This window comes from Pleurodeles waltl, chromosome 3_1 (assembly GCF_031143425.1).
Source record: "Pleurodeles waltl isolate 20211129_DDA chromosome 3_1, aPleWal1.hap1.20221129, whole genome shotgun sequence".
Taxonomy (NCBI): domain Eukaryota; kingdom Metazoa; phylum Chordata; class Amphibia; order Caudata; family Salamandridae; genus Pleurodeles; species Pleurodeles waltl.
The window spans coordinates 544,700,344-544,720,896 of record NC_090440.1 but is presented as its reverse complement, the minus strand read 5'-3'; the positions used below and the strand labels follow the sequence as shown (position 1 = coordinate 544,720,896).

General features: G+C 47.4%; 1 protein-coding gene across 6 annotated transcripts in view; it reads left to right on the top strand.

Moving 5' to 3' along the window:
* Positions 1 to 20,553, top strand: part of ZWILCH (zwilch kinetochore protein) — a 266,547-nt gene that overhangs the window by 3,169 nt on the left and 242,825 nt on the right. For 4 of the 6 annotated variants that reach the window (XM_069222877.1, XM_069222878.1, XM_069222873.1 and 1 more), the window contains exon 2: positions 16,927 to 17,029. The exons of the other annotated variants lie outside the window; for them this stretch is intronic. The gene's annotated coding sequence lies outside the window, so the exon portion shown is untranslated. The remainder of the gene's footprint in view (positions 1 to 16,926; positions 17,030 to 20,553) is intronic. 6 annotated transcript variants of the gene reach the window in all.

Below are 20,553 nucleotides of genomic sequence, written 5' to 3'. Positions count from 1 at the left end.
TGCTTTTGCATTTCTCTTTCAATCCCATGGGGGAGGCCCCGAGAGGCTTCAAAGGGAAGGAAATGTTTTTCCTTCCCTTTGAAGTCTCTCACAGGGTTTCAAAAGCCAGATCGCTTGCAATCCGGCTTTTGAAACCCCACTAGACACCAGGGATTTTTTTTTTTTTAATGAAACTGTCAAATGGGAGGCAAGGGTCGCTCCCTGGGGGGGGGGGGGGGAGAGGTAGGGGGGGCAACATTATTTTAGGCCATCTCTGCCCCCCCTGGGGGCAGATTGGCCTATTATTAGGCCGATCTGCCCCCAAGGGGGGCAGAAAGCTCTAGGCACCAGGGAGCTTTTTTTTTTTTTTCTTTTTTTTTGGTGATGTTTTCTTTTATTTTAGGTGGGGAGCGACCCCTTAGGCAAGGGTCGCTCCCCTAGGGGGCAATATATATTTAGGCCATTTCTGCCCCCCTTGGGGGCAGATTGGCCTATTTTGATGAGGCCAATCTGCCCCCAAGGGGGGCCGAAACCATTAGACACCAGGGAGTTTTTTTTCCCCGCGAATTTCACGCAACAAGAGCGACCCCTTGGGCAAGGGTCGCTCCCAGGGGGGGGCATTTTTTTGGGAAGGCCTTTTCTGCCCCCCCTGGGGGCAGATCGGCCTATTAGGCCGATCTACCCCCAGGGGGGGCAGAAACCTCTAGGCACCAGGGATCATTTCTTCTTTTTTTTTTTCTTTTTGTTATGTTTTCTTTTTTTTTTAGGTGGGGAGCAACCCCTTAGGCAAGGGTCGCTCCCCTAGGGGGCAAATTATATTTAGGCCAATCTGCCCCCAAGGGGGGCAGAAACCATTAGACACCAGGGAGTTTTTTTTTTGCTTGAATTTCACGCAACAAGAGCGACCCCTTGGGCAAGGGTCGCTCCCAGGGGGGGCATTTTTTTGGGAAGGCCTTTTCTGCCCCCCCTGGGGGCAGATCGGCCTATTAGGCCTTTTCTGCCCCCAGGGGGGGCAGAAACCTCTAGGCACCAGGGATCATTTCTTCTTTTTTTTCTTCTTTTTGTTATGTTTTCTTTTTTTTTTAGGTGGGGAGCAACCCCTTAGGCAAGGGTCGCTCCCCTAGGGGGCAAATTATATTTAGGCCATTTCTGCCCCCCTTGGGGGCAGATTGGCCTATTTTGATGAGGCCAATCTGCCCCCAAGGGGGGCAGAAACCATTAGACGCCAGGGATTTTTTTTTTTGCGTGAATTTCACGCAAGGGGAGCGACCCCTTAGGCAAGGGTCGCTCCCTGGGTGGGGGGGATTATTTTAGGCCATTTCTGCCCCCCCTGGGGGGTAGATCAGCCTATTTTGATTCGGCTGATCTGCCCCCAAAGGGGGCAGAAACCACTAGGCACCAGGGATTTTTTTGTTTTTTTGTTTTACAGATGGGGAGCGACCCCTTGGACAAAGGTCGCTCCCCTGGAGGGGCAAAATGTATTTAGGCCATTTCTGCCCGCTTTGGGGGCAGATCGGCCGATTTTAGGTCAATCTGCCCCCAAGGGGGGCAGAAACCACTAGGCACCAGGGATCTTTTTTTTGCGCCGTCACGCTAGGGGAGCGACCCTGTAGGCAAGGGTCGCTCCCTGGGGGGGGGGGGAGGTAGGGGGGGCAAAATTATTTTAGGCCATCTCTGCCCCCCCTGGGGGCAGATCGGCCTATTGGTATTAGGCCGATCTACCCCCAGGGGGGGCAGAAACCTCTAGGCGCCAGGGCAATTTTTTTTTTTGTGTTTTTTTTTTTTTGTATGTTTGTTTTTTTTAGAGATGGGGAGCGACCCATCAGGCAAGGGTCGCTCCCCTGGGGGGCAAACTGTATTCAGACCATTTCGGTCGATTTGAGGTCAATCTGCCCCCAAGGGGGCAGAAACCACTAGGCAACGGGGATTTGTTTTTTGGCGCCAATGTCACGCAGGGGGAGCGACCCCGTAGGCGAGGGTCGCTCCTGGTGGGGGGGTGGGGGTTGGGGATGCAAATTTATTTTAGGCCATTTCTGCCTGGGGGCAAATCAGCCTATTATTAGGCCGATCTGCCACCGGGGGGGGCAGAAACCTCTAGGCGCCAGGGCAAATTTTTTTTGTGTGTTTTTTTTTTTTGTATTTTGTTGTATGTTTGTTTTTTTTAGAGATGGGGAGCGACCCATCAGGCAAGGGTCGCTCCCCTGGGGGGCAAACTGTATTTAGACCATTTCTGCCCCCCTTGGGGGCAGATTGGTTGATTTTAGAAACCACTAGGCACCGGGGATTTGTTTTTTGGCGCCAATGTCACGCAGGGGGAGCGACCCCGTAGGCGAGGGTCGCTCCTGGTGGGGGTTGGGGATGCAAATTTATTTTAGGCCATTTCTGCCCCCCCTGGGGGCAGATCGGCCTATTATTAGGCCGATCTGCCACCAGGGGGGAGCAGAAACCTCTAGGCGCCAGGGCAAATATTTTTTGTGTGTTTTTTTTTTTTTTTTGTATGTTTGTTTTTTTAGAGATGGGGAGCGACCCATCAGGCAAGGGTCGCTCCCCTGGGGGGCAAACTGTATTTAGACCATTTCTGCCCCCCTTGGGGGCAGATTGGTCGATTTTAGGTCAATCTGCCCCCCAAGGGGGCAGAAACCACTAGGCACCGGGGATTTGTTTTTTGGCACCAATGTCATGCAGGGGGAGCGACCCCGTAGGCAAGGGTCGCTCCTGGGCAGGGGGGGTTTGGGGGGCTCAAATTTATTTTAGGGCATTTCCCCCCCCCCGGGGCCGGCTGAGCTAGAGACCAAAATCCACAGGTAGGCACTTTGCAAAAAACACCTCTGTTTTCTGTGAAAAAATATGTTGTGTCCACGTTGTGTTTTGGGCCATTTCCTTTCGTGGGCGCTAGGCCTACCCACACAAGTGAGGTACCATTTTTATGGAGAGACTTAGGGGAACGCTGGGTGGAAGGAAATTTGTGGCTCCTCTCAGATTCCAGAACTTTCTGTCACCGAAATGAGAGGAAAAAGTGTTTTTTGGCCAAATTTTGATGTTTGCAAAGGATTCTGGGTAACAGAACCTGGTCAGAGCCACACAAGTCACCCCATCTTGGATTCCCCTAGGTCTCTAGTTTTCAGAAATGCACAGGTTTGGTAGGTTTCCCTAGGTGGCGGCTGAGCTAGAGGCCAAAATCTACAGGTAGGCACTTTGCTAAAAACGGGTCTGTTTTCTGTGATGTGTCCACGTTGTGTTTTGGGGCATATCCTGTCGCGGGCGCTAGGCCTACCCACACAAGTGAGGTATCATTTTTATCGGGAGACGTGGGGGAACTCTGGGTGGAAGGAAATTTGTGGCTCCTCTCAGATTCCAGAACTTTCTGCCACAGAAATGTGAGGAACATGTGTTTTTTTAGTCAAATTTTGAGGTTTGCAAAGGATTCTGGGTAACAGAACCTGGTCCGAGCCACACAAGTCACCCCATCTTGGATTCCCCTAGGTCTCTAGTTTTCAGAAATGCACAGGTTTGGTAGGATTCCCTAGGTGGCGGCTGAGCTACTGGCCAAAATCTACAGGTAGGCACTTTGCAAAAAACACCTCTGTTTTCCTTCAAAAATTTGGCTGTGTCCACGTTGCGCTTTGGGGCGTTTCCTGTCGCGGGCGCTAGGCCTACCCACACAAGTGAGGTATCATTTTTATCGGGAGACGTGGGGGAACGCTGGGTAGAAGGAAATTTGTGGCTCCTCTCAGATTCCAGAACTTTCTGCCACAGAAATGTGAGGAACATGTGTGTTTTTTAGCCAAATTTTGAGGTTTGCAAAGGATTCTGGGTAACATAACCTGGTCCGAGCCACACAAGTCACCCCATCTTGGATTCCCCTAGGTCTCTAGTTTTCAGAAATGCACAGGTTTGGTAGGATTCCCTAGGTGGCGGCTGAGCTACTGGCCAAAATCTACAGGTAGGCACTTTGCAAAAAACACCTCTGTTTTCCTTCAAAAATTTGGCTGTGTCCACGTTGCGCTTTGGGGCGTTTCCTGTCGCGGGCGCTAGGCCTACCCACACAAGTGAGGTATCATTTTTATCGGGAGACGTGGGGGAACGCTGGGTAGAAGGAAATTTGTGGCTCCTCTCAGATTCCAGAACTTTCTGCCACAGAAATGTGAGGAACATGTGTGTTTTTTAGCCAAATTTTGAGGTTTGCAAAGGATTCTGGGTAACAGAACCTGGTCCGAGCCACACAAGTCACCCCATCTTGGATTCCCCTAGGTCTCTAGTTTTCAGAAATGCACAGGTTTGGTAGGTTTCCCTAGGTGGCGGCTGAGCTACAGGCCCAAATCTACAGGTAGGCACTTTGCAAAAAACAGGTCTGTTTTCTGTGATGTGTCCACGTTGTGTTTTGGGGCATATCCTGTTGCGGGCGCTAGGCCTACCCACACAAGTGAGGTATAATTTTTATCGGGAGACGTGGGGGAACGCTGGGTGGAAGGAAATTTGTGGCTCCTCTCAGATTCCAGAACTTTCTGCCACAGAAATGTGAGGAACATGTGTTTTTTTAGCCAAATTTTGAGGTTTGCAAAGGATTCTGGGTAACAGAACCTGGTCCGAGCCACACAAGTCACCCCATTTTGGATTCCCCTAGGTCTCTAGTTTTCAGAAATGCACAGGTTTGGTAGGTTTCCCTAGGTGGCGGCTGAGCTACAGGCCAAAATCTACAGGTAGGCACTTTGCAAAAAACACCTCTGTTTTCCTTCAAAAATTTGGCTGTGTCCACGTTGCGCTTTGGGGCGTTTCCTGTCGCGGGCGCTAGGCCTACCCACACAAGTGAGGTATCATTTTTATCGGGAGACGTGGGGGAACGCTGGGTGGAAGGAAATGTGTGGCTCCTCTCAGATTCCAGAACTTTCTGCCACAGAAATGTGAGGAACATGTGTTTAGCCAAATTTTGAGGTTTGCAAAGGATTCTGGGTAACAGAACCTGGTCCGAGCCACACAAGTCACCCCATCTTGGATTCCCCTAGGTCTCTAGTTTTCAGAAATGCACAGGTTTGTAGGTTTCCCTTGGTGGCGGCTGAGCTACAGGCCCAAATCTACAGGTAGGCGCTTTGCAAAAAACAGGTCTGTTTTCTGTGATGTGTCCACGTTGTGTTTTGGGGCATATCCTGTTGCGGGCGCTAGGCCTACCCACACAAGTGAGGTATCATTTTTATCGGGAGACTTGGGGGAACATAGAATAGCAAAACAAGTGTTATTGCCCCTTGTCTTTCTCTACATTTTTCCCTTCCAAATGTAAGACAGTGTGTAAAAAAGACATCTATTTGAGAAATGCCCTGTAATTCACATGCTAGTATGGGCACCCCGGAATTCAGAGATGTGCAAATAACCACTGCTTCTCAACACCTTATCTTGTGCCCATTTTGGAAATACAAAGGTTTTCTTGATAGCTATTTTTTACTCTTTATATTTCAGCAAATGAATTGCTGTATACCCGGCATAGAATGAAAACCCACTGCAGGGTGCAGGTCATTTATTGGCTCTGGGTACCTAGAGTTCTTGATGAACCTACAAGCCCTATATATCCCGCAACCAGAAGAGTCCAGCAGACGTAACGGTATATTGCTTTCGAAAATCTGACATTGCAGGAAAAAGTTACAGAGTAAAACTTAGAGAAAAATTGATGTTTTTTTCACCTCAATTTCAATATTTTTCTTTTTCAGTTGTTATTTTCTGTAGGAAACCCTTGTAGGATCTACACAAATTACCCCTTGCTGAATTCAGAATTTTGTCTACTTTTCAGAAATGTTGCGGTTTCTGGGATCCAGCGATGGTTTCATGCCCATTTCTGTCACTGACTGGAAGGAGGCTGAAAGCACAAAAAATCGTAAAAATGGGGTATGTCCCAGTAAAATGCCAAAATTGTGTTGAAAAATTGGGTTTTCTGATTCAAGTCTGCCTGTTCCTGAAAGCTGGGAAGCTGGTGATTTTATCACCGCAAACCCTTTGTTGATGCCCTTTTCAGGGAAAAAACCAAAAGCCTTCTTCTGCAGCCCATTTTTCCAATTTCTTTAAAAAAAACGAAATTTTCCCAGTTTTTTGGCTAATTTCTTGGCCTCCTTCTGGGGAACCCACAAAGTCTGGGTACCTCTAGAATCCCTAGGATGTTGGAAAAAAAGGACGCAAATTTGGCGTGGGTAGCTTACGTGAACAAAAAGTTATGAGGGCGTAAGCGCGAACTGCTCCAAATAGCCAAAAAAAGGCTCGGCACAGGAGGGGGGAAAGGCCTGGCAGCGAAGGGGTTAAGTAATACCCAAACTGAATGATTTATTTTTATTTAAATGCCCTGCAAAGCACACACTGCACAACTCAGCTGGTAACCCCCTTGCATTACGAGACGAAAACAATAACTCTGTCATCACCAACCTTCATGTGATTCCACCCAGTGCTTAATTTGTGCTTGTTGTTTCCGGTGCAGAGCACCAGCACTTATTTTTGCGGGACGGCACTCTTTTTTTCCTGCCTCAAGCATTTACTGCGAGCAAAAGACACATAAGGGAAAGACGGAGGAATGCAAAAATGAAAAAGAGCGCCAGAAAGGGAGAGAGCAGAAAGCTGCAGGAGTGAGGTGAAATGGCAGGGACTGACTTAAAAAGGACTAAAGAGGCCCAACATAGCTTCAGGATTACGCTGCCCTAGTATTCCGTGTTTGCACATTTAATTGCAGCAGCCACGTGTTTAAGAGGAGAGCTTTGGACACCGGCACGTTTTTATTTACAAATTAAGCACTGGCTATGCCACCCTGGATGCCACTCATTTTTAGTCCATCCTGCCATGCTTTACATCCTATGCACTCTCAATACACAATTAGCCCCTGAATATTAAAAATAAGGAATACAACTACTCACAAGTCACAAAGGCACAAATTGAAGTACACTTACTTGTCCTCCGCAGCTGCTCACCAACCGGCCGCATGTCAGTGTAGGTAGGGGCCATAGGTAGCACCAACACAACGGGAAGGGGACAGGGGGGTATCTCGGGCCCTTATCTCGTAGTCGCATTCTGGGGCTGGCGTCAATTCAGGAAGAGACTTTTCCGGGGGGCCCACCACCACACATGTGCAGGCTGAGGCTCACGGCGCCAAGAGAAGAGCCACCCACACACACAAGACACCACCACATGGCACGTGTACAGCCAGTGAGAGACAGCGCGTCGCAGCCAGCATTTTAAATAATGCTGCGGGGGCAGGCCAATAATTTTTTTCAGGGGTGTCAATTGGTAGCGCTTTTGCGCGCTCCTAGATTGAGACTCTGCCCCAACAACAATTTTCATGTGATGATTTACCGTCAGTCATGAGTCACGACACTGACTCGCATAGGAGAGTGAGTGATGCAGTGACATGACGTGAACTGTCAATGTGATCCCACCTACCCAACAACTTCAGTGCGCAGCGCTGCCTGGCTTACACAGGCCGCAGCCGCCACTGTGCTGCGCAGCCCGCGGCGCGCTGCCGCAGAGGCTGGCAGGCAGGCTGGCAGGCTCAGTGTGTGGTTGTCTGTCAGTCATCTCAGCGCAGCGGCGCGCTGTGCTGCTGCGCAGGCGCACACTCTGAGACTCGTGATCGTCGGAGACAGTGACAGACGAGTATGAGTGACGTGAGTGACGTGTTCAAAGTGCAAGTTTATAGACCATGATGGCAATGAACTTGCACTGGAGAGGAGGCGCCGCCCGAGGGGAAAAAAAATCCGCACAACAATAAAAAAGAAGCCCAAAAAATAGCCTCCCGCCAGTTGACTATTTTCTCGCACAAATGGGAAAAATGTCGCCCATTTGTGCGGGAAATAGCCCAATCTGGCAACACTGGGGTGGTGGTGACATCCCACGCTGCCGTTTTAACACCAAGGGCGCGCTCCAATATCCTGCTGCCTTCTGCTGGCCGTGCTCTACAAAGCACTATTGCGGCAGCTCACATGGAGCTCACTTACCTCACAGCGTGCAGCACACCACTTCTGCTGCTGTGACTCCCAGGCTGCTTGTGACCCCTAGAGAAACCCTGATGGTGAAATCTCAGCTGCCTGTGACTACTGGCGGCACCTATTAGCAAGGTTGACTGCACTTCTCCCTGGCGGCTGCACCACTCGGCCACGAGGCCTGGTGACATCGGGAGGCCCCACCCAACGCTCCTCCCGTGTGGATCGATGGAGCCTGGAAGCGGTCCCACACTCACTGGAGAACACTGCTGGCTGCATCTGTGGGCAGCTGAATGCATGTGCTCTGTTTTCTGGGTCACACTACCGAAATTAAAATAAAATTAACTAAGGAACGCAAAAAAAAAACATTTATCCAAAGAAATACACGTAATACCGCCAATGAGGATTAGGGTTGGCTCCAGTACTGGTGTTTGTCACAGCATGCTTCCCCCACCTTTATGAACTTCCCAGGATCAGGGAACTAACTGCACTGACACACGTGTCATTACACAGTTGGAACCCGGTGCACCCACAGGACGACTACATGTGTGCAAAGAGGAGAGTGTCTACCCATACGTGCGTCCTGAGAACAGGGGAAAGGAAGAGCAATCAATATAACAATTACTGGGAAAACAGGAACTGCACAAAGACTGCTGCTTGTGGCGAATACCTGCCTCTCGCGCCGTTAACTGAGAAGAGGCTTACAGCCACCTCTCTAGCTGCCTGCACACACACATCTCTCCTGGCTGTGCATGCTGCTACTCTCACCAGACGGCGTTCACCCCGACTCTAGAACCATTTGTTACAGTCTGTCCCCCTTCGGCACAGACTACACGATGGAAAGAATGGTTGGAGAGACTGCAAAACTATTTCGCGGTTATGGCACTAGACAATGACAGACGATGCCCCATGCTTCTACACTTCAAGGCTGCCTCTATCCACAAGCTAAGCAAGTCTGTGACAGAGGAAGGCCCACCGTTCACCTACCAGACTCTGAAACGGGCCCTTACTGCACACTTCAGACCGCTCGTAAACTCAGGCTATGATCGATTTCTTCTCTGTCAGGCCAATTAACTTCCGGAGGAATTGGTGGACACTTTTCTACACAAGGCTTAAGGAGCTTGCCAGCACTTGCACACTCCCCAATGCTGATGACTAGATTCCTGCCCAGTTCATCCAGGGGTGCTACTCTGTGAAGTTGCGAGTAAACATTCTACAGGTCCCTGGCATGCCCATTGCGAACATACTTTCCATGGGGCGGTCGAAAGAACTATCCAAGTTGCGGGTGGCACACATAGAAGCAGCGTTGCAGCGGTAAGTAAAGACAGAGCCAATAAATGCTGTAACGACCAGAGAAGAAAAAGGTCTGAGCCAAACCAGCCATCAGCGCCAGAACATGCTACACATGCGGGGTGTCATACCCTCACCAAGGTCCTTGCCCTGCTCAAGGAAAGCGATGCGCCAACTGCAACAAGCCCAATAATTTTGCGAAAGACTGCCGCTCCAGAGCGTCACAGAGGAACACCAAAGCCAAAGCAGTCAACAGTGCTCAAACCACCATGAGTCCTGATATTGAAGGAGACTTGGATGATGATGAAACGGAACACGCTGTACGTGTCACCCATGCGATGCAGCCCGGAGCACACCCCAGAAGGTGCATCCCGAAGTGCAACATCTCTGTGGCAGGCCACCAGATTTCGGCCCTCATCAACACAGGAGTGTCGATAAACATCCTAGCACAGTCTGTCCTGCAAACTTTGCCCATTCGCCCCGTGCTGTGTCCTACGGATGCTTTTGGCTCATCGACTCCACCTTCCCTGTCAGGGGTCTTCACAACAGAAATCTCACACGAATCCCAGTCAACCCGTGCCAAGGTATACGTCACTAAGTAAAAGTCAGGCATGCTACTGAGCTGCAAGACTGAAGAGAAGCTCAACCTGGTGTCATTTTCCTTTTGCGTCCACATGGGAAGTGTAGATGAGTTAGTGACTGAGTTCTCATCTGCTTGTGGGTATTGGGTGCCTGAAAGAGAGTCTTATCGACCTCCATGTCGACTAATGCATACAGCCCGTGGCACTGAGACATCGGCGTGCCGCATTTCACTTACTCCCCAAGGTAGAGGAAGAATTATGGAAGCTGGAACACGCCAACATAATTGAGCAGGTGGGTGGACCAACATCCGGGGTCTCACCCATCGTAGTCAATCGGAAACCTAAGCAGCCTTACGAGGTCAGGATATGTGTCGATGTGCGGCTGCCGAATATGGCCATTCAACGTGAATGACACTTGACACCCAGAGTAGACGACATTGTGGCCCAAGTGAGCAGGTCACGCTGATTTTCCAAGATGGACCTTCAGGCTGGGTACCACCAACTGCTGCTAGCCCTGGAATCAAGGGCAATCATCACCTTTTCTACACACTTAAGGCTGCAATGGTACAAAAGTCTCAGGTTTGGCGTGTCATCATTGTCAGCGATGACAACCTGGTTCAATCTCCCACCATTGAGGACCATCTGGATAGACAACAAGCCACATTCAGATGCCTACATGACAGTGGTTTGATGCTACACTGGGAGAAGTGTGCATTCCTACAGAAGTAAATTGCCTTTTTTGGGTACTGTTATTTGGAAAACGGTATCATGCCCGATCTGGCGAAAATAAAGGACATCCAGTCGACACCTGTCCCCACCACCCTCTCCGGAGTCTGAAGCTTCTTGGGGATGGTTATGTACTGCTGGAGGTTTATCCAGAATCTGACCTCTCTCACAGCGCCATTGAAGGAACTCTCCAACTCAAGCTGGGAATGGGGACTTTTCAGGCAACAAAACAAGCGCTTTCAGCACACATGACACTGGTATATTTCGACCCAGGAAGAGACTCAGAATTCTCGGTGGATGCCAGCCCTATTGGTCTGGTGGCAGTTCTCTCTTACAAAAGGTACAAATTGCGAATGGGCCCCAGTCATTCTTGCCATTTGAGCCCTATCCGAGACAGAGCAACGATGCGATACACATTGAAAAAGAGGTCATCACTGTCCACTGCCGCTGTTGACATTTACATCTCTACTTGTATGGACAGCCGTTCACAGTGCACACAGACCACAAGCCATTCATACCCCTTTGTAATGGGCCCTCATCAAAACTGCCCCCCAGGATCCAAAAATAGATTCTTCAATTACAATAATATCGTTTCTCAGTGGTCTCTCGACCCGGTGCCCAGAACACAGCTGATTACCTGTCTCGGCATGCCCATCCCGCCAGCAGGCACAAGGAGGTGGACGCAGAAGAGGTTGATGAATACGTTAGAATGGTGGTCGAGTGGTCCCGACCACTGCCCATCTCACTAGAAGACATCAAGACCTCCACCCAGGCAGATGAATGTCTTCAACTAGCAATGGCTGCAGTTTCCACTGGGAATTGGCACACCCTGCTGCACTATGTGTTGAGGCGAGCTAGTGATATCCCTAGAAGGGTGCCTCTTGCAAGGCCCATGTCTCCTGCTTCACTACGACAAGAAGTCACAGACCTGGTGCACTCTGCCCACCAAGGGATGATGAAGACAAAGGCGAGACTGTGGTGCAAAGTGTGGTTCCCGGGTTTAGATGATCACATCAAGAGTGTGGTTAGACACTGCACCATCTGTCAAGTGGTTGGTCCGGCTGACCACACCCTCCCCCCAACCCCAATCATTACAGAAACTATCCCCTCTGACCTGTGGCGCAAAGCCAGTGCAGACTTCAGCAGCTTTTCCGAAGGCTGTCATATGCTTGTCATCATCGATGACTTCTCAAAATATCTGGAAATGGGAATCCTGGACTCTGTCACGCAGCCCAAACCATACCTTGCCTGGAGAAGGTTATGGCCATGCATAGACTACTTCATGAGCTCGGAACGGACAACTGCCCACCCTTCTCAGCCAGGAGTTCACTGAATACCTGGCATCCTGAGGTGTCCACCATTGCAAGATCACCCCCGATGGCCCCAGGCGAACGGGGAAGCGGAACGCCTCATGCGGAGTCTAAATAAAGTCATGAGGATATCGATTGCCAACAATCAAAGCACAGACTGTGCTCTATACGCCTTCTTACATGAGTATCGGCTCACCGCCCATGCCACCACCAAAGTACCACCCAGCACCTTGTGCATGAATCGCATGGTAGGGGACACTATCCCACACAGTGAAAGACACTCCACAGTACAGAACAAGGTGGCAGATACCTTGTGTCGACGATCCATCCTAAATGACCGCATGTCAAGGAAGAGACATGCTGGAGCCTGGGACGTTTGTTGGTGACATGATACTGGTGAAGAACTGTCATACAGGCGGGAAGTTTAAGCTCCCTTTTGAGTTGGCACCATGGAAAATAAGCAAGGTCAGAGGGACCATGATCACCGCGCACAGGGGCAGTTAATCAATAACAAAGAATGTATCATTCTTCAAATGGTACTGAACTCTGGAGCCTGAGTCTGAAGTGTTGGAGGATGAAGCTTCATTCACCCCTTTGGACACTTATGACGCTGATACCTCCGAGTAGGAGTCCAGCCCTGCACCTGTATGGTGCCCAGTGATTGAAGCGCAGGAACTTTGAGGGGACGGGCATGAGGGTAAGCCCCTCCACAAGTGACGTGCAGGGGGCTACTAGCGAGGCTGTCCCCATTAGGCAAGGCATGGGAAGGTACAGCTTACGTCCACAGCCCCAGATCTCCACCAGGCTGAAGGACTTCATGTTAACTTAATGAATGGGCGGTTTTTCCCCCAGAGGTTTCGCAAGTTTCAGGGTGATCAGTTCATGTTAATGTTGGAAGGATGAAGTTATCTTTTGATTTGTTTCATTTTTGTCTGTCGTTTAAAAAAAAATAAAAAATTGTGGGTGTAAAGGAGGAATGTTATGTCGGGACGAGCTATTCCGTATTGGGTGTGGAATGGTCAAAGGCCCTCATGTCCGTCAAGACTAGTATGGTCCATGACGTGTCGGGTGAGAAGTAATAAAAGCCCGGGCTGTTCCAGCCTCGAGATTATCTCGTTATCTGAGTGTGTATCCTCTATTTGAGAGCCGATCTACTACACTCTAACTGGGCCAAAGGGACAACCCAACACCCATCCAGGCCTTAGAGGCTGCTTGGAAACACGAGAGTGGAGGTGTGATGCAGAGCAACGGCCTTACTCAACACACCTGCTGCTTTGGTGTTGGGTGTGGAAAGAGCCATTCTTGCACCTGTCACGGCATCTGATGAACCTCGTGCTCTCAGAATAGGTGTCTGCCTGAGGTCCCTCCAACTGCCTTCTGGCCTCACTAAAATGTTCTGCAGTAGGGTCTGTCCCTGGTGAGAAAAACATTTACTTGTGCATCCGTGAATGGCCGCTCTACAGTATCTAAAAGGGCATTGGTCACAAGGGGACCCCTGCCATTATTAACATGTACATTTTTAATGACGGTGAATGCTTCTATTTCGATGAGGGAGGTGAATAGGGTTGGCCCTCTGTGGGACAAAATCTACCTGGGAAGGTACTGAGGTCTCTTTTTTCGATTTCTGAGGCCAGATTTTTAGTCTCGTACATGCCACACCTCCTGATATAAGCGGTAGACTGCCGATTTCAAGGCTAGTCTCCTGCCTCCCGATTCCTGCATATAAAAGCACAATTCCTTTGCGGGCTTCAGCCAAGAGGCTCTGGTTTTATGTATCTCGGAGTATGCGCTTCCAGTAACCTGCTCCTGCAGGCCAGTGCACAACACTTGCATTATATTCTTTCTGCCTGCAATAGCGCTTTCTCCGTGCTCCTGACAGGTAAGGTAAAAAAACATACATTTGCGTATCTAGTATCTGATCCTGCAGCAGACTTGTATATCCCATACATAACAGTAACCCCATTCAGGCCCCAAAAGAAGTCAGTGGGGGAAATGCATTCTCCCATTTTCTTTTTTAGTTTATTTCTTTTTTATTTTTTGCCCCTAGAAATCTCCCACTTTTCTCTTCTAAAATGCTGGCATGTGTTAAGTCTGAATGCTAGATTTCCCATACTTGTGGTGGAAAACCTGCACACCACCTCAGAATACGAACTAGGTAACCGTTGAAGTGTCCTTGCTCTGAGACGATGACCAGGAAGCAGGTAACGGGGCACCCAGAAGGCTTCGACAGACTGCGTAAGGTTTGGCATAACATGCCGAAAAGAGTATCTTCTCCGTAGGATGTACTCCCTGGAAAGAGTGGTAGTACAAGCCTCCCAGATAATGAGCCCAACGTTTGTTCCCCTGCATCTAGTGAAGGTAATTACAACTCCTCAGACACAGTGGGTGAACATGAATGATGCAGACCCTGTTGATCCGATCCCACTCTTATGGGTGCACTGCAGGAGTTGTTCTCCCACCTGAAAATCCCCCCCACCACCAATCCCACACATTCAAAGCCAAAATTATTTGCTATCCTAGGCCATCAGAATTGGTCTTTTTTGGATGACCTTTGAGGATCAGCTGCTTGATGTTGCAGGACCTCATATGACTATTCAGGCACTTGCTGGAAGAGGCCTAAGCCTTGGGAAATTCCCTGTCTGCAAAAATGGGCTAAGATGGGTGTAAAGAGCAGTCTGCATGCTGGGCAACTCTAATTCTACCCTATCATCAGCACACACTGATCACTCCCGATCAAGATTGACCCCAAGTTAAGGCACCTATGATCTTCAGAGGTAGGCATCTTCACTCTGAACAGTTTATTTGGAGACCCTTTTGTAAAACAGCGAAGTAAATGTGTAGCCACATCCTCGGCCCTAGACAAGATCCAGACTTCTATTGAGAAGCTATTTTTCTGTGAAGGTTTTTCAAAGGGGCTAAAAGTGGCAAGGGTCGCTTATCCAGCCGAGTTCTCTAGATAGGCTTCTTTTGAGGACAAGAAAAGAGGAACCATAGCCGGTATGATGGTCACTATTCGGGGACGTTGACATTTTTCCACCCTCTCCTCTTCAGAGGCTTCGATAGAGGCAGGAGCAACAGAAACAACTTCGGAGATGGAGGAGCTAACACCCCAGGGGGATTTTCTGTTGGGGGTTATCCATTCTCTTTTGTAAAATTAGGAGGAAGACTGAGAGCGTTCACAAACTAATTGATGGAGAGCTTGTCAGATCCATTAGTTCTGAAACAGCTGAAGGGAACAGCCTTTTTCTAGCAAAGAAAAGGAACAAGGGTTTTAGACCCAAAGTAAATCTGAATGAATTCAACAAGTGATTTGTCTACCACCACTTAGAGAGGGTCCACCGTGTCGGGGGCATCGTCCTACTGAAAGAACTGGATGGTCAGGTTCGACTTCAAAGATGGCAACTCCCTCCCCACCCCCCACCTTTTTAATTTTTTAAATTTTAGTTTTATGACATACAGGATTACATGGGCATCTTCACGTCATGCTATGGCCAATATAAATTGATAGTATATGGATGATGGTTTTCCATTGTGTATAAGCATTGAACCAAACAACCACAAGATCGAGTATCCCAATTTTGTCTTCAAAGTTGCTATAGTGTTGGTTTCGACCATAACAGGTGATATGCTTAGGGCGTCCGAGTCCCCGTTCCTGCCGATTCACCTTGGGTGGAGAATCTCTCTTACCATGACCCCCTTCGGTATTTGGTGACTCATGGAAGTCTGTTTGCATCATGGTTAGGCTACAGTACTCTAAGAAGCTCTGTGGCACCTCTCCGCATGTCTGAGATAGAGTGCATGCATATTCTGCTGACCTCCTCGTGTAATGACTTGCCCTGTGGCCTGACCCCCTAGTCTTCCACGTCCGTTTGCCACCTACTATAGGTAGGGCCCATTCTTGCTTTCCAAACCATAGCTTTCTGCTTTCTATCCTCTGCTCCAAGGCAAGGTCCAACAGTTTATCACCTGCCCTTCAGCGTTTTGGTCAAGTGTAATTTCCCAAAAGGCAGGCCTCGGGTGTCATATCTCCCTCTTCAGGGTTCTGTCCAGGTATCTGACTATTTGCACCCAGTAAGGCAATATTACTGGACAAATCTACATCACATGGAAGAAACTTGCTGGTAGTGACTTATCTCTCAAATAAGGTCTCAAGTCCCCCTCAAAAAATGTCTATTTTCCCTGAAGAGTTGGTGCAGGAAATTAAACTGGGTAAACTACAGTCTACTATTCAGGGACACTTTCTGGGGGCAGTGTGCTATAAACCAACTTTTTAGGTGACTGCCATCTCTTATTGACACAAGCAACTGCAGTACCCTGTTGTGTGGTGTTCTTGCATGACCTTGTTTCAAAGTTTGTAAACATACAGCTCAGCATTCAATAAGTCAGGAATATTTGTGCTAGGCCATGACCATCTTTTAACCGCTCTAGCCGTATACCAGTCTCGCCTGCGAAGCAGTCTCTTTACACAAGTAGGCCTTCCTTGGAGCATTTCATCAGATGGTGCGCAGTAAATAAAATAAAACACCTAATCCCTTTGTGGTAGGCTGATCAGAGTTAAATCTGGAACATACAGCGGGGAATGTTTAGTCAGTTTAGTGCTTTTTCTTCAGCACCTAAGGGCTACAGAAAGTAATATAGACCATTTCTGAGGACAGGTAGGTTTTCATAATGAGCCACTAAAGCTCCCTGGTTTAGCTCCCTCTCAGTTCACTGTTTTCTCTCCTCCACGCATTGTATGTGTGCAGCCTGATAATATAAGTCCAAGTCAGTGACATTGAGGCAGCCTTTCTAAGTGTATGTAGAGCTACTTAGCCTCTCCGTATCCCAATTCAGTTCTCATACCAATGAGTCAAGCCACCTAAACCCATTAGTCTGCCCTCTACTGTAGATTTACAAAAAAGTACAGGGATCTGGGCAATATGATCATTTTCATGATTAGTAATCTTTGTGACATCCAGCATGCCACTGTGCTGTTTAATGCCCTAAGTGCCGCTCCCAGGTTCCCATTTTGAAGGTCTACCAATGAATGGAATATATTCACCTCAAAATACTGAGATATGTCTGCTTGACTGTTCCGATCAATGTCCCTCACAGGAACAGTTTATTTGGAGGGAGCAAGCACATGAATTCCTGGCACTCCTGTTCGACCTGTCAATTGACGTTACCAAGCTACTACGCCCAGTGGCGAGCATCCGAGGTAAGGAAAGACTGTGATAACCTACCAAAATCATATCCTCTTGATGGTCCAATGTCGACACAGATTACAGTTCAACGCAACTATTGTCATTTTTCAGGAATTAGGATTAGTAATCGTAGAGAGAGCCAATCTGATTCTGGTGATCCTGGTTTGGAGATCACAAGTGTGTTTTCTGCTTCTAATGGAACTGCCATGGGAGCCTCTGGTCACTCTTCCACTGATTCCCGATATTCTACTAGACTCCTGCAAGCAACCGCGCCCTCATCTGTTACTGGGGCACCTTAGACTGATAGCCAAGTAGGATTTCAGATGAAGCTCAATCAACGAGCAAGAGGTTTTGGAATTCGTTTATGGTTTCATCAGATAGACGTGGGCCTCAGTCACATTTAAGAAATATTGAATGACATGGAGGAGTTGGTCTGGAGAAATACTTGAATCCACTGGGGGTAGGCATTGTCCATGCCCTAAATTTAATCTCTGAGAAAGCCTTAGTGTGTTTGGTTTACAGTACAGTAAATACATTGAGATCAGCCATATCAGCTGTACATAGGCTAGTAAATGAGACGTCAGTGGGGCAACTTCCTCGGGTGTGGATATTGAAAGGGATAAGATTATGTAAATCCCCAGATACGTGTCCCTTTGGGGATATGGATGTAGTCCAGCAGGAGAACAAATTTCTCTTGAGGAAGACATTTTCGGCCGAAGTAGCTATGCTACTGTGCATGATCTCCTGAAAGAGGGCACCTGACGTCAGAATTAGGGATTTTTCAGGGCACATGCTCATGCCAGATTGAGTTATCTTCCTTACTCCCAGTAAGACTACCACAAATAGTTCAGTGGTTTGAGACCCATTTATCAGGGATCAACCCTATGTCTGTAATGAGACATTTGAAAACGTTCGAAAATGCAACAGCACACATTAGACCCGCTGGTGATAGACCACTATTCATCTCCGTAGAAACCTCTTAAAGCTGTCTCACAGCCATCTATTGCCAGATGACCACAATGGATCATGCACGAGGCAGGTGTCCACGTGCTCCATTTTGGGGCCCACTCAACCAGAGGGACAGTGGTCTTGAAGGGCAGTTGCAGTTTGGGGGGAGGGGAGGTAGTGGAAGATATCATAAATGCAATACACTTGTTGCCTGACTCCATCTTAATGGAATTCAGTTTTAAGCCCATTTCTGATGCAGCAACATTTGTGGTAAGAAGGCTTTGAATGTGCCTAATCCTCACCTCTGGTCCTGGGAGTATAACATTTCCTATCTATCAATTCTATTAAAAAGACAGAGGCAAGGAATATCACTCCTGAGAATCCTTGTGAAAAAGATTTGGACCCCTCAACACCTTATCTACAGGTTGTTAGTAAAACCTTTGTTATTCTTGTCTGGTAATTAGGGATGAAAAGGTTTCTTTTTATAATTGGGACTATCTTTGTGGTTCTTTGATAGCTGGAATTGAAATTGTTTTAAAGTTTCTGATGGTTTTGATATCTGTTGTCTAAGTTTCGTACTCTCTAGGAATAGGTATACTAAATCATTAGTTTTGAAGAACTGGATAAAAGCCTTAGTGTGACTTTCTTTTGGGGTCAGATCATGATAGTGAGCAATAGGAGGAACAGCAAGTGAGAACTTCACATAAAGAAAGACCTGGAAGAAAGGATGTCAGACAGGTATATTTTGGATGGAGGCTGTGATTGGTGGACTTGTAGCTGCTTTACTTGTTTATTCACAGGAAAATTTAGTTTGTTAAAGTTTAAAGTAATATTCTTGTTTGCCTGCTAGTGGGTCATGGGTGAGCACCTCAATAATGAGTAATTTTCCATTTTATTTATAAAAAGGGATCCAGCGGTAAAGAGGGTTGTCTGCACAAGTTGGTTGCCTTAAGATTTTTTATTGAATATCAAAATTAATATCACAGTGAGAGAGTTCACAGCGGCTCCCAGTGCTGTGGTTCTGTCAAACTCATCTGAATGTTCTGAGTTGAGATTCCAAAACTGACTGAAACACAAATACATTGAAAAAAAAAAACTTGTAAAAAAACAACTAATGCTGAGGTTACTAATACATATTGTAAAATCATGCAGATAACTCGAACAGTGCACAGCCTAATCTCTAAACCGAATGGGTAGTCCCTCGACCTAGAAGAACTAGCAATACCCAGAACAGCAGTGGCACATTAACTGTTCTATCTAGGGACCCCACCCCCTTGGACTCCTAAGATGTATGTTCTCAGTAACACTCCCCTGTCCAGTGACTTGAATTGCTCTTAGATATGTGAGACGTTTGTTGGCCTGACTTTGCATTAACACTCTGTACCCCGCTTATTTTCTGACAAGAAAAATTGTCATCACCACACCAGTCCTAACCAGTATCACCATCCACGTTTGTATCTCCTCAACAACTTTGTCTGTTCTTTCTGCAACTTGATGGTCTTTGACTTACCACTCGTTCACTTTCAAAATAAAGCTATCTTTTGTAACACTGATTCAGCTCGATTCCTCTTTTGTAGGTCTGTCTTGGTTTCTTCTCAATGGCCCAATCACCAACATCAGAACCGCGCATTGTAACTTTTGGATTTTCTCAAAATAATCATTACTTGTTTGAGAGAGACTTTCTGTGATCTTTTGTAATGGCACTGGCTTGACTCGTTCTGAGTCTGCTTGAATTTCATATTTTCAGGAACTAGCTTAAATTTGCCTACCCATCACTCAGCATTAGGACTGGTTTAACCCTGGTGGTTGGATGATGAGGGTTCACATAATTTCATATCTTATTTTTAATCTATGAGTCTACATGTAATGCTGACATAGTGGTTGTAAACCCCTAAAAATCTGGTCTCTTTAAAAAAAAATAAAAAAAAATGTTTTTTTTTTTGTTTACACGCCCAATTGATAAAGGACTGTCAAACAACACTAATGTGTAAAATCAGTTTTCTTTTTAACCTTTACAGTCATTTCCAAAATAAACTTTGCACTGTTGTAGGGTATGATAACTGTAGGCACTCCCCCCTTTACAAATACATCCTCTAATTAAAGTCTTATTACCACTGATTGGTACATTGATAGGTATAAGAAAACAAAATGCACACACTATAGTTTTTTTTAATTTATTTTTTAACATAAACAATTTTATTGATTTTACAAGATACAGGAAAAGACACCACAGGGTAAAAGACATGGATCGACAAGGAAAGAAGAATTTGTTGTATGTAGATAATCCTACATCTTGAGAAATAACCCAAAGACACAGTCGGTCCACACCTGCCAACCCCAAGTCTCATGTGTCTCTGAAAGTTCATGGCAGGAGACCCAGCCATTTCCCCAACTCTTTTACATGTTTGCGTGACAGCCTCTCGCCTCATAAACTGATCTTTCTTGGCTAGTGCACCAGTCAACCCTGTGCCTCCACTTCAGAAGGGGAAGTGCCAACAAACTGTAATGTCTCGCTTTGCTACCATCAGCGCAGTAACCACAAAAGTTCTCTCTGCCCTCGAACCCCCTCACCCCCTCCATCACAACCAGC